The sequence below is a fragment of the Meleagris gallopavo genome, chromosome 5 (genome assembly GCF_000146605.3).
Source record: "Meleagris gallopavo isolate NT-WF06-2002-E0010 breed Aviagen turkey brand Nicholas breeding stock chromosome 5, Turkey_5.1, whole genome shotgun sequence".
Lineage (NCBI taxonomy): Eukaryota > Metazoa > Chordata > Aves > Galliformes > Phasianidae > Meleagris > Meleagris gallopavo.
This window is the reverse complement of record NC_015015.2, coordinates 25,834,703-25,846,794: the sequence shown is the minus strand read 5'-3', so window position 1 is coordinate 25,846,794 and position 12,092 is coordinate 25,834,703. Positions and strand designations below refer to the sequence as shown.

Sequence of the window (12,092 nt, the reverse complement as noted above, 5' to 3'; positions counted from 1 at the left end):
GAAGATAAATCTTCATCCTGTAGGCAGTTGTATTATGCCCTGAGGCATGAGATTTGATTAAGCCATCCCTTTGTATAACACTGCATAGCTGTGAATTTTATTGAACAGCGGTACTTGTTTTCTGTACTGCCTAAAAGCAGTGTAATGCCTCTTGCTAGTGACTGGAGAACTGCTGAATCCTGGTGGCACTGAATTGTCATAACACATGGCACGTGGTATTTTGACGATGCGTAACAGCTCCTGGATTGTGAAGGATGCTGCTGTGATTCATCTGCAGTACTGTGTGACAGCCTCTGCTCCCTCTTTCTTCAAGCCACTGTGATGGATGTCATCTCTGGTTTCTACCCCTTCTTTGGAAGGGGTACGGAACGTTCTCCCTTTCCTTCTTCCCTTTCACTTTGTACTGTTTTGTTTTTTTTTCTTGAGAAGTAAGAAGCATCTCTGTAGCTCTTTTCTAAGGTGTTTTCAATCAATCCCTTGTATTATGTCTAGCACTTAAAGCAAGAATGACCTGCCAAACGTGTGGGCTTCAAAAGACCCTACTCTGATTGCTCATCACTGTCACATTAATTATTACATCTCCAGGTGGAATACACTTCAAGAACGTTAACCCCACTGTTGCATTTAAAAGCAAGATCAGTAGAATGAGAAGAAGTTGGAGAGGAATGCAGTTGTAATTTAACAACAGCTTATGATTTTAAGTCTTGTACCTTAACTTCCCCAAGCAGTCCTTTATCCTCACATGAGAAAGGGAGCAAGGCAAGCAAGGCTTCTGCATTCTCTGTCAAATCTGAGGAAGTGAAGTTCCTCCTACTGGTTTTCTTCTTCATAATGAGCAATCTGTGTCTGCCCATTCTGCCACTGTAATTATTGGTGCATCAAAAGCTTGGTCCAGATCTGGAATTAAAATACTCTAAGCAGAACTCCCTCAGTTACCTTAGAATGACATTTATCTTTTTTTTTTAACTATATGGCCAGCATGAGCAGATGCCCGGTATGCTATCTACAAAATCCTAAGGGTGGCTGTGATGTTATGGGTTTTCAGAGTTCCAGTAGGTTGGTGTGGGCATGGAAATAGTCAAACAGTGGCAAAAAGTGGATGATATCTTCTGTACGCACAGAGCACAAGGAAAGGCGATCCACCTTTGCACTGTTAATGTGGTTTCCTTTTCCCCTCAATTCTTATTTCTTTTTTAGGAGGTGTTGGGCAGTAGTGAAGAAGTAACAGCCTGTTTAAATGTTTTGAGTGCTTGAGGGTACCTGATCTGATGCTATGAATTATCACTTACCAGAGTCAGCCAGAAGGTTGTCAGCACTATATATTTCTGATGTGGATCTGAGTTGCAGAAATTTGAAAAACTGTGGGAAAGCACGTGAATACTCAAACCCCAATCGTATCTTATCTGGCAGAGTTAGAAAGGCTGTACTTGAAGATTATTTAGCTAAACTTATCTGCCAATGGGTGTAGTGCATGAGCTCTTTTACTCTGATGTTTATTGCTAATTACCACATTGTAGACAGGGTTTGTTTCTGCCTCAATGTGTCAGCCTCTGAGAGCAACCAAATTGGATTAAATTGATTGCCTTGCTGAGGTAAGGTTTGATTGCAGTGCTATGAGTAACGCTACAAATTACTATGCGGCCCATGATCCTTCCTGAACACACGTAGTGCTGCAAAATGCTATCTGAAGGGTTAGCTGAGGTTTTCTTGGCTGAGATCTAAATGTTTATTCTGATATAAATTTTACTGGGAAGACAGAATTTATGCTACCAAATATGTATCTTCTTAGAATGCTTGTAGCAAGCAAGCACGTACGCTGAGAGTAGAATTAACAGATGCCATGGGCACTGGAGATATGCGTTTATTGTGAGATCCCTTTTTGCTTTAATTACGGCTGGGAAGACAATCTCCAGCAAGGCATTAAATTGGGTCAACAGCTAAAAAGGCTCAAGAACAAGCATTGATGACAGTGAGTGGTATATATACAGGAAATAAGAGCAGCATGGTGCTGGGTGTGACAGGCTTTTCATGCTGTAAGGGTCCCATTAACATAGAAGTAATAATACATTAGAGAAAATATGGTTATCGTGAGAAGATAAATTATTCTATGATGTTAAAGCATTAGGCTCAGCAGACTGCTTCTAATCCCGTGGGCTTGATTACTCTGCAGTAGCCATATCCCTGGAATCATCTTCTACAGTAGCTGCTGCTAAATATCTAGTTATTGCTTAATGAAACTGCATGGATGAGTGCTGTCATTATTAAAAGACTGTGGATATAAGCTTTTCAGGAATTGTCTGTCTTCCTATCTCCTAAAATCTTGTGTAGCCCAGCCAAATCCTGTTCCATGGTTGAAAACAATGAAAATCCTGTCAGTTTTTCACTTTCTTATGAGAGGCAGAGTAAAGCTGTCACTTTGGTTTCAGAAACACAGTTACTATGGGACTGAATGACTTGACACCTTATCAGTTTGAAAGGTGTGGGAGAGCACCCTGCCTTAGGGTTCCTTTCAGAGAAATGGAGGTACGCTTAGTTAGAGGGAGCTCAGGTCACACAAGCTGAACCACTGGCACTGAGCAGGATTTGCCTGAGGTCTCTGATCCCCAATCAAAAACAACTTAACAGTGCTTTGCACTTACAGAGGGCTTTTCTCCAAAACCTCAGGGAGGACATGAGAAGTCTCACCACATGTTCCTTAGCAAGTCTGAATAGCTGTTGAGTCTGATGGTCCAGTACCTGTGCTTCAGCACTTGTTCCTCACCTGAGAGACAGCCTGGCTCCTTGCTGGGCAGTCCTCACCTCCCACCACTGCCTGCCCCGCTCTCACCAAACCCTTTTAATTTGGTTGCTTCCCAGCAGGGTCTTTTCTTCTGTTTGTTGCTGATGCGTGTCTAGGGTTTGTTAGTAAATGTAAAATTTACTGATTGGTAGAAAAAGGTACTTGGAATTATCTTGGAGAATAATAGATCAGGGAGGCATGCTGTGCAGAACAGCTTGGGCTTCTGCTGTACTTTGCTGTTTCATTTTTATTTAGGTGCAGCCATTAAAAAAATACATTATTATGGTCCTTTAATACCTCTCAATATGCCACTTGCAATAGCTGGAAGTGCATTGCAGGTTTTGCAAACAGCGCGTTCATACCGAAATAACTTCTAGAGGGAAAAGTTGCTTAAGCTGTTTGAATAAACCCAGTCACACCAACATTGTTCCTCAAGCAGTTGCACTTGTGATGAATTGTTATTCATACAAATGTGACCAAGAGCTCTGAGTCAGACACTGTGTAGGCAGTCTACATGCAGACTTTCCTTTGCAACTCTGCCAGTGCAGCTTAATCCTGATTTTTAGCTGCTCCTCATGGTGTTTTGGTCTCAAGCCTCCTGCCCACTATGGCCATCAACAGGCACCCAAACGTACATATGTGCATGCACGGCTGTACCTCAGTTATTGTGTCATGTTCTTATTCCAGCTCAGGCTGCCAAAACAATCTGCCAGCATAACTCAGCTCTGATCTTCAGCGGAACTTATCGCTGGCCATAAATCTCTGCTGGCATCCAGTTCTGCAGTGCAGTGGCAGAGGACACAATGCAGATTAATTTGGGAGGAGGAGGGGAAAGGGATATAAACTACTCTTTTTAGCCAGTTAGCATAAACATGCACATATTTTGTTGCAGAATTACACATACTGGGAATGACAGGGCATTGTACTTGCAATACTGGAGGTGGCCAGGAAAAATTTGATGCTGAAACTTATGCTGGTGACAAAATGAAGCAGCATAGAACTCCTCAAATTGTGCACTCGTGTTTGTTTTATTTGTGATCAGTGGCTGCTGCACTGAAAATGGATGAGTATGTATTGACCACTTACAAGGAAAGCAGTGCCAGGGCAGGAAAAGGTGCTGTTGAGTATTACGGAGTAAACTTGATGTGATTTTTGTCTTGTGCTCTGAAATTATGAGAAATCGTTGTTAAGTCTTTGTGGTTCAGCTCCTATAACTGCAGAGCAAGAAGAACCCTGGTAGGCCAAACTGACTTTTACTAGGCAGCATTGGCATGGGCTCTCCTTGTGCTTCCCAAGCCTCCGAAGTACACTGAGTGAAATTCCAGCAGAGGATGAGAGCTTCATTTCCTTTGTTCTGTTTAGCTGTGGTGAATATTGCCAGCAAAGTGATCCAGGGATCCGTGCTTGCTTAGGTCATTGCTACCACAGGACAGGGAACTTCTTCAGTTTACAGTTTTTTACAGAAATGTGTACTGCACTTAAAAGAAAAGCTGCTTTTTTAACTCTACAGTTTTCTATCAGGCTTTTGAGTGGTTTAAAAACATACTATGGTCAACTGAGCTATAGTTTCATAGTAGACTTTTTGTTGTACATCTGAGGAGTTTGAAGTGTCATTTAAACAAGGAGAAGCAGCATCTGAAAACTGTATAGTGAGGAAAGGTCCATTATATGTATTGTATTACTTTGAAAATTCCTGTTTTATTCAAAACATATGCAAATTTAGTTGCATCCTATGGTTTCACTGTGGAGAGGAAGAACCAGAGCTGTTGGGATGGCTTCTGTAGCCTTTATTGTGTCTACTGGGAAGCATTCTTTTGAAGGAGAGATGAAATGTTTTACACTGCAGGCATGTTAGCTTTGTCTTAGCCTACCCAGCCTTCTGAGTCTTTTGGATTACTAAACTGGGGGTTTGTGCCACTTAGCAGCTGGAGTTAACTGGCTGCTAGTGAGTCACAGTTCATGGGCTGGTGTTTCTAGATTGTCAAGTATGAAAAGAGAAATACTAACAGCCATAACTCTCATGGCATGGAAAGATGAGAATCAGGGATTTAGCTGGTTCATTGCTGCAGTGCTGAGGCCGGCTCGGGCCAATCTGCGGGTTTCTTCACAGTGTTCATCTCTGGAGAGCTCTTGTGGAAGCCTGGCTGTGTGCGCTTGGCAGCTGAGCCTCACGACCTCCCATGTAGAAGCATGGGAAGGAGATATTTAGGTTTCAATAGCTAGGATTGTAGCTACTAATTAAGCAATGTAAAAAAGCCTTCACATTAAGTGAATCCATGTAGCTAACGAGCAGGTCCAAGGAGGTGGCATAGCCAATCTGTGATTCCCCAGCTTGCCTGCAGTGAGAATGAGGTTTATTTCTGCTTAACCCTTCACCCAGCTGTGGAAAAAGTCATCGACTGTTCCTTACTTAGTTGGCAACAGGTCTGTAAGGTAACTCTCTTTTCCCAAAGCACAGTGGGTGCTTTCCCACCTTGTTAATTGCAGCAAAAATCCAGAGTTCATGGGAAATGCAAATAAAAATATCACAGGATTAAGTTTTTTGGTCTCCCAGGATATTAGTAGTAAGAGTTGTTTTTGTATTTGTAGTTTACTTATGCTCATAAACTCATTTCATAAATTGAATTTGATACAATATAAGCAGCAGCAGATGTTTGTGTAAAACCATGTCCTGTAACATGATTCTGTAATCACAAGCTACTTCTAAGTAAATAGAAATTTATGAAGAGACAGTGCTCTGAGTCTATAACTTTTTTTCTAAGACACATTTTTACAATTTACTGAGGTCTTCCAGGAGAGCTGCTATGGGTTTAAGGGACAAGATTGTGTCCCTTCTCTATGCTGAAAGATGGAGCAGAAGATTGACCCCTCCACAGCATGCTGTGAGAGACAATATCATAATCCAGAGGTTGCCTGAGCAGCTGTTTGCCCTGCTTCAGAGGGTGAAGAAGGCACTGGAGCTGTGCCTCCATCCCCACTTGCCTGCAGCCACCACAGCTGGGTTGGCTGAATAAACTGCAGGGATAGGGGGTTTTCATTTTGCACTCTGAAGAAAGGAATTCTGATGAAGAACTAGCATGCAAAGCAACGACAAGGCTCAGAATGGAGGTATTGGAGGCTAAGTACAGGTTTTTAAATAAACTTGTCCCAGATTTCTCTGAAGCAGTGTCTTTTAGTGTCCCCTTGAGGCAGCATGCTCATTTATGTTGCTGCGCAGGTGTCTCGCTGTGACCTCAAGTGAGGGGAGAAAATATTTTATGCTAGTTTAGTTTTCTTTTCCCAGTGGAGGAACAGAGGGCTCTGAAAAGACTGAGATTTTATTCTGGCTTTTTTCTAATATTTCCACTTGGTCTTTGTACAGAGCTGTACAGTAGTGAGCCCCCATGTATACGTCATTAAAGGACTCATTTGTTTTGAGCTCAGCAACTAGGGCGTACCTAGATTTGCCCACAGCATCATTCAGACGAGGCACCAGATTATATGTTGTGCTCTTGAGTGAATAGTCATTAAAATAGTTCTAAGCAACACATGAAATCCAGAGAAAGCTGTAGAAAAAGCAATTCAGAGTCATGAGAATTATGGGTGATTCCACTTGTGTATTTCCATGTATAGAGAATATAGCAGTGTTGGTACAAAGATTTTCACCAGCCAAATCAGAGCTAGCAGTGGTAACCAGTTTAGTTCAGTGTTTTTGCATGGCTGTATCCCTACTTCCTGCTTGTCGTAGGTCCTTTAGACTGTTGTATTCAGCTGGGCGATATTTAATGAACTCTAAATATCTAATTTTTTGTCACTTTTAATATGGAATCTGCTACAGTGTAAGATAAAAGTATGTTGAGATAGAGCTAGAAAGAGCAAGCAAAGTACACAATTTCAGTGCTATAAATTGTCATGTTTTAATTAAAATGCTTATGAGTAAACTCATTAATAAAAATAACTTTTTTGAGCTATGAATGCAAGTAAATATGAGGCTGTAATCATTGAGCCACTTTTTCACTTTTTTAATAACAAAAGGAATAATTTTCTAGAATATTTTGTGAGATTTTTATAAAGAAAAATGTCATGGCCAAATTCTCATTGAAACTTCCATTAACATGAGAAGATGCAGAATTAGGAAGAAAATTTTGAAGGACGCTGTGATAAATGGCTCACTTGGTAGACAGGACAGCAATCTAGGGAGGCTGACCAACAGTAAGTAAAAATACCAAGAAAATGACCTTCATGATAAATTAGACAGCAGAGATTGTCAATACTGTAATCTTGTGCAACCAAACTCCATGCTCAAGAGTGTGATAGCTCTTAGTCCCAGGAATATTGAAGTAATGACTACTGCTGAACCCAAGGAGTGCTAAGTCAGGATGCAGAACAGCGTGAGTAGATGGGAAAATATCTGAACTAATGTTGAGTGGAAGCTGGTAGAGAACCTTTCATCTGAGTGAAAAACTCTTTAGTTTTTGGAAAGGTCCTGGCTGTTCTGCAAACCTGATAGTAGCATATGTTTTGGTAATCAGATTTTACTAACTGTGGGAACGCAATCCGACCTCCCTACAGGAAAGAACTTGTGTTGAATTTCTGACTGAAACTGCTGCTCCTTCTCTCTGCAAGTGTGTCGGAGAGCTGCTTGGGGTTGTAGTCTAGGAATAAACCAGTAAAGAAAGAGAACGCACTCACAGAAATGGCCTGAATGCTTTGAAGTGGTGGACTGCATACATTCCCTTTCCTCCCCCCCTGACTGTTCAGACATGTATTATTGATGCCTTTCTACCACCCCCCTCTCACCCTGTTCCTGCTGTGCCCTTATGCACTGCTGAGCTGAAGCAGGTGCATGGACCAGCGTGCAGCCCAAGTTGCTGATCAGGTCTTGTTTCTTTTCATGCCTACTTCCTGGCACTAATGGGGGGCCACTTGATAGTAGCAAAGAAACCAAAGAGAACTTGTAGATTTTCTTTTTCCTTCTTTGTCCACTTACTCAGTAGCTGTTCTTTTCCTTTGTAATATCTCAATGATCGTCTAGATAAGAAATGAAGAACAGGATGGTGCCAAGCTGATGGCAGATGTGATGGTATTCTGCCACCACCTCCTGCCATCCTGCTTAAGATTTATGCAGGCCTATGTTTCCTGCCTTTGCACTTCTTCAGTTGGTGTCGTGTTGGGGGGGGATAAGTGTCTGATTCCTGTTAATTTTCATTAATGACATCTACTGAAGTTATAAGACCTGTTGAACCATGTCCAGAGGAGGGATACAAAAATGATCCAGAGGATGGAATACCTCTCCTACAAAGACAGGCTGAGAGATCTGGGGCTATTCAGCCTGGAGAGAAGGCTCCAGGGAGACCCGTGAGTGGCCTTTCAGTATCTAAGGGGGAGCTACAGAAAAGAAGGGAACAGACTCTCTAGTAGGGTTGGTGGTGATAAAACAAGGGGAAATGGCTTCAGGCTTAAAGAGGGTAGATTTATGTTGGATATTAGGAAGAAGTATTTTACAGTGTGTGTGAGGAGGCACTGGAACAGGTTGCCTACTGATGTGGTTGATGCACTGTCCCTGGAAACTTACAAGGGAAGGCTGGATCAGGCCCTGGGTAACCTGATCTAGCTGTAGGTGTTCCTGTTCATTGCAGGTGAGTTGGACTAGATGACCTTTAAAGATCCCTTCCAACTCTAAGAATTCTATGATCAGCATTAAGTACTAAATCCTACTCACTGTTTCACTTTCTTTACAGCAAGTCAAATAAGCAGTACTGACAGACTGTGACAGGGTGCTCCTCCCTCCCCCAACCCCCTCCTTTGGCTTGGCTGTTATGCCCAGTGCCTTACTTAAGACTGATAACAGTCTTGCTAAATACTATGATTGTGACCCAATCATCCTACCCCATAAATAGTGCCAATATAGATCAAGAGCCCCTTGAACTCCAATCCTCATAACAAGACTACGTGTAACCTCCCCAGTTCCTTCTAAATATTGTGACTCTTAAGTGACTGTAGACTCAGCGTGGATTACATGGAATATTTGTTGGAGGTAGCTTAATGAGATGCTCACCTCTTGCCAGAAGGTGAACCTCTAGTATGGAATGAGGTGGATAATATGATCTGACAGATCCCTAAGCAATGCAAAACTGGCAAACCTTAGATTGTTAACAGTACCAGGGGAGCTTGGCGTGCTGACTCTGAGATACAGCATGGAGGGTGGAGAGGAGTGTAAACATGCACACTACCAGGCTTTGTGGTCGCATCGCAGGTGAGAGCCTGGGGGGTACTACAGAACTGATGAACTGCACTTGTTGTTGCCCTGAGCCGGTAGTTCTTCACCCTTCTGTCAGAACCACATTCTTTGAGTAAGCTTTATGAAACAAAGGTATGTTTGACTAGTGTTATTCAAGTTCTTTCTGAAAGTAAGGAAACAGTATTAAAATGGCCTAACATAAGGAATATAAGGAAAGAAATCATTGTAGATCAGTCAGGAGGATACAAATAACTTCTGGGACAAGCCAACAGGCTGAGCGCCTCTTTCCCTCCTCCCACAGAGATGCTTATTGAGTGAGATTTGCACACTCAATTGCTCTGAGTGTTTCCTCGGAAACTTAAAAATCTCCAGTGCTGTTCTGTCACTTAACGCTGTTGTATTTGCCCGTATTATTCATGTTCTTGATTAACCTCATGTGCTTTTACAAATAGTGTTTGTCACCTGCAGTCCAAAAGAATCTGTATTCCTGTTTCTTTAATAAACTGCACTATCCACTAATCTAACCATGAGTTCTCATTAGGCAGAGCCAAATTCCTTAAGGGCTGTCGTGAGAGTCCACTTAAACACATAAAGATGAACGAGCAATGCACTGCTAGAGAATATGTAATCATAATAGCTCATACATTAAATGCAACTGGACTTACAACACTGAGCTGGACATCATCCAGCATCTAAGCCCAGCCGCCTCCAGCCCCTCTATTATCTGAGAACAAGCTGGAATGCAGGAAAGTTTATTCTCTGCCAAATTTTTCTGCCCTTTTAACATGCCACTGTATTTTATAGAGGAAAAAAATGATGCGTCAGCGACAAAAGTGGTGTAGTGTAAAGATAACCACTGTTAGACTGTAGAAAGCAAGTGGTGGAAGGAAAGAGTTAATGTACAATTCTGAATAGGTACTGAAGCTTATTACAAAGCTTCTTACTGAATTACCTGAAAAGTATGAATAAATCAATAGGCTTGGAAGCCTATGGGAGGGGGGGCGGGGGAAGGTTGGAACCTGAAAAATATTCATCAAAGCTTTGTGGTTTTTAAATGTTTACCTGTCCTCTGCTATCAGGCCAACTAATGTAAGGAACAAATGCTGAGAGTTTTTGGTAATTGGGTTGTTTATCTGTACTAATCCACTCTGCTAATAGACAAAGACCAATGCCATTGTAAACTTTGCAACATAATAAATGTTTTGAGCTTGCATGGCTACACTTAGAGCCTGGTCATTTATCTCTCTTAAATATCTTGGGCACAGGCAACCCAGGGCTTGCCATGTAACTGATGAGATGCCTGCACCTTCAGCTCCGTGGAAATATTTATCTACCATTTACTGTGATAACACCACTTCCAACCTGAGTGTTAGCAGTCTAGGAGGAAGCAGTCATGAACTTCTCACGTTTGCTTCTCTAATTGCTGAGCCACTCGACTGATTCTGATGTGCAGAAAGATGGAGATGGCATACCTTGCTTGTGGCACTCTGCTTTAGTGCATATAGCACTTAGCTCTTGTGCTTGAGCACCTGTGCCTGCCTGTGCTGGAGCTCCTGGCTAACCTGCGCAGGTGGGACTAAGGAGTCCTGGGGGTGTGGAGCAGAGGGCTGCCAAGCAACGGGGTTGGAGGAGAAGGTGCTCTGCTGCAAGCTTTTCTGTTTTGCATGAATACAAATCCCACCACTGCAGAACTACTTCTTCACTTGTGTTTTTTTGTTTTTTTTTTTTAAGGCAGAATGTATAGGTAAAAAGCCATTTCTTAGGTGAGGAAGCTTTAAAGAGACTTATTTTTCACATGATATTTGATTTGTATTATTGTAAGTTGTGTTTAAAACTTATGTGCACTTTGTCATATGTTACTAGGCTCCCATGCATTAGACGTGTTTTGCAACCAAGTACCCTGTCTCATGCATGACGTTTGACAATTTAAAAGATGCCCCTCACTTTTACAACATAATTGGATATTTATCAATTCTACTTTTCAGCATAATGCAGCTTTAAATGCAGTCAAAAAGATATCCCAGAGAACCTTTCTGGGGAACTGATGCGAGTGAATCATATAAGCATTTAAATCTTTTTTTCCTTAATCAAGCAGTATTCTACAAACAGAAACCATTGCTGTGCTGAGTAAAATTGTTTGTATAATGAGACTTACCACGTGCACAGTATTATCTCTGTTCTTCCCTACAGGAAACAAGAAATCCATAGGAAAAACTATTTGCACACAAGTCATGTACAGTTCATTTTCTGGAGTTAACACTTTCTGCATTTAAAAGAAAAATGACTCCTATATGTAGATTTTTGGTGTCAGGTGGCAGTGATATAAAGGCAGGGTAACACTGCATTATGCTCTGCAGGCAGCTTGCTTTGTTCACACTTGCTGGGTTCACACATTAAAGCAGCCATTGGGCTGTAGCCACCGAACGTAGTTTTGTTTTGTTCTTCTCTGGTCTTTCTCTGTGAATAAAACGGCAAGTGAGCAGTAGAGCATCCAGAGACAGTCTTTTATGTTGCCTGCTGGTAGGAGAGGTGGACAAGGGCACCTCGTATTCTCACTGAGTAATTCTGCTATGCAAACAGAGTTCAGCTGTATCCTTCACTGACTCCCATAGAGAAGACAGATAAAAGTTCACAAAAGGATATTGTATCTTTCTCTGTATGACTTCAAACTTTTATTCTACAGGTACTATTTTCCTTGAATTAAGAAATGTATTGACAAATTAGAAGTAATTAAAACTGGTGTCTCTGGCAGGGTTTGTGGGTTCCCTGGAAAGGTGATGGAACAGCTTGTGCTGGATACCATCTCCAGACAACTGGGAGAAAAGGAGGTTATCAGGAATAGTCAGCATGGGTTCACCAAGGGGAGGTTGTGCTCGACCAACCTGGTGGCTTTCTATGATGCTGTCACATGCTGGGTGGATGGGGGAAGAGCAGTAGATGTAGTCTACCTTGATTTTTAGAAAGGCATTTGATACTGTCTCCCATGACATCCTTATAACAAAGCTGAGAAGTGTGGGATAGACGAGTGGACAGTGAGGTGGGTTGAGAGCTGGCTGACTGGCAGAACGCAGAGGGTCGTCGTTGGTGGTGCAG

At 42.0% G+C, this 12,092-nt stretch overlaps 1 protein-coding gene across 5 annotated transcripts in view; it reads left to right on the top strand.

Moving 5' to 3' along the window:
• The window catches only part of RGS6 (regulator of G protein signaling 6), a 232,202-nt gene that overhangs the window by 126,605 nt on the left and 93,505 nt on the right, over positions 1 to 12,092 (top strand). The gene's annotated exons all lie outside the window — the stretch shown is intronic.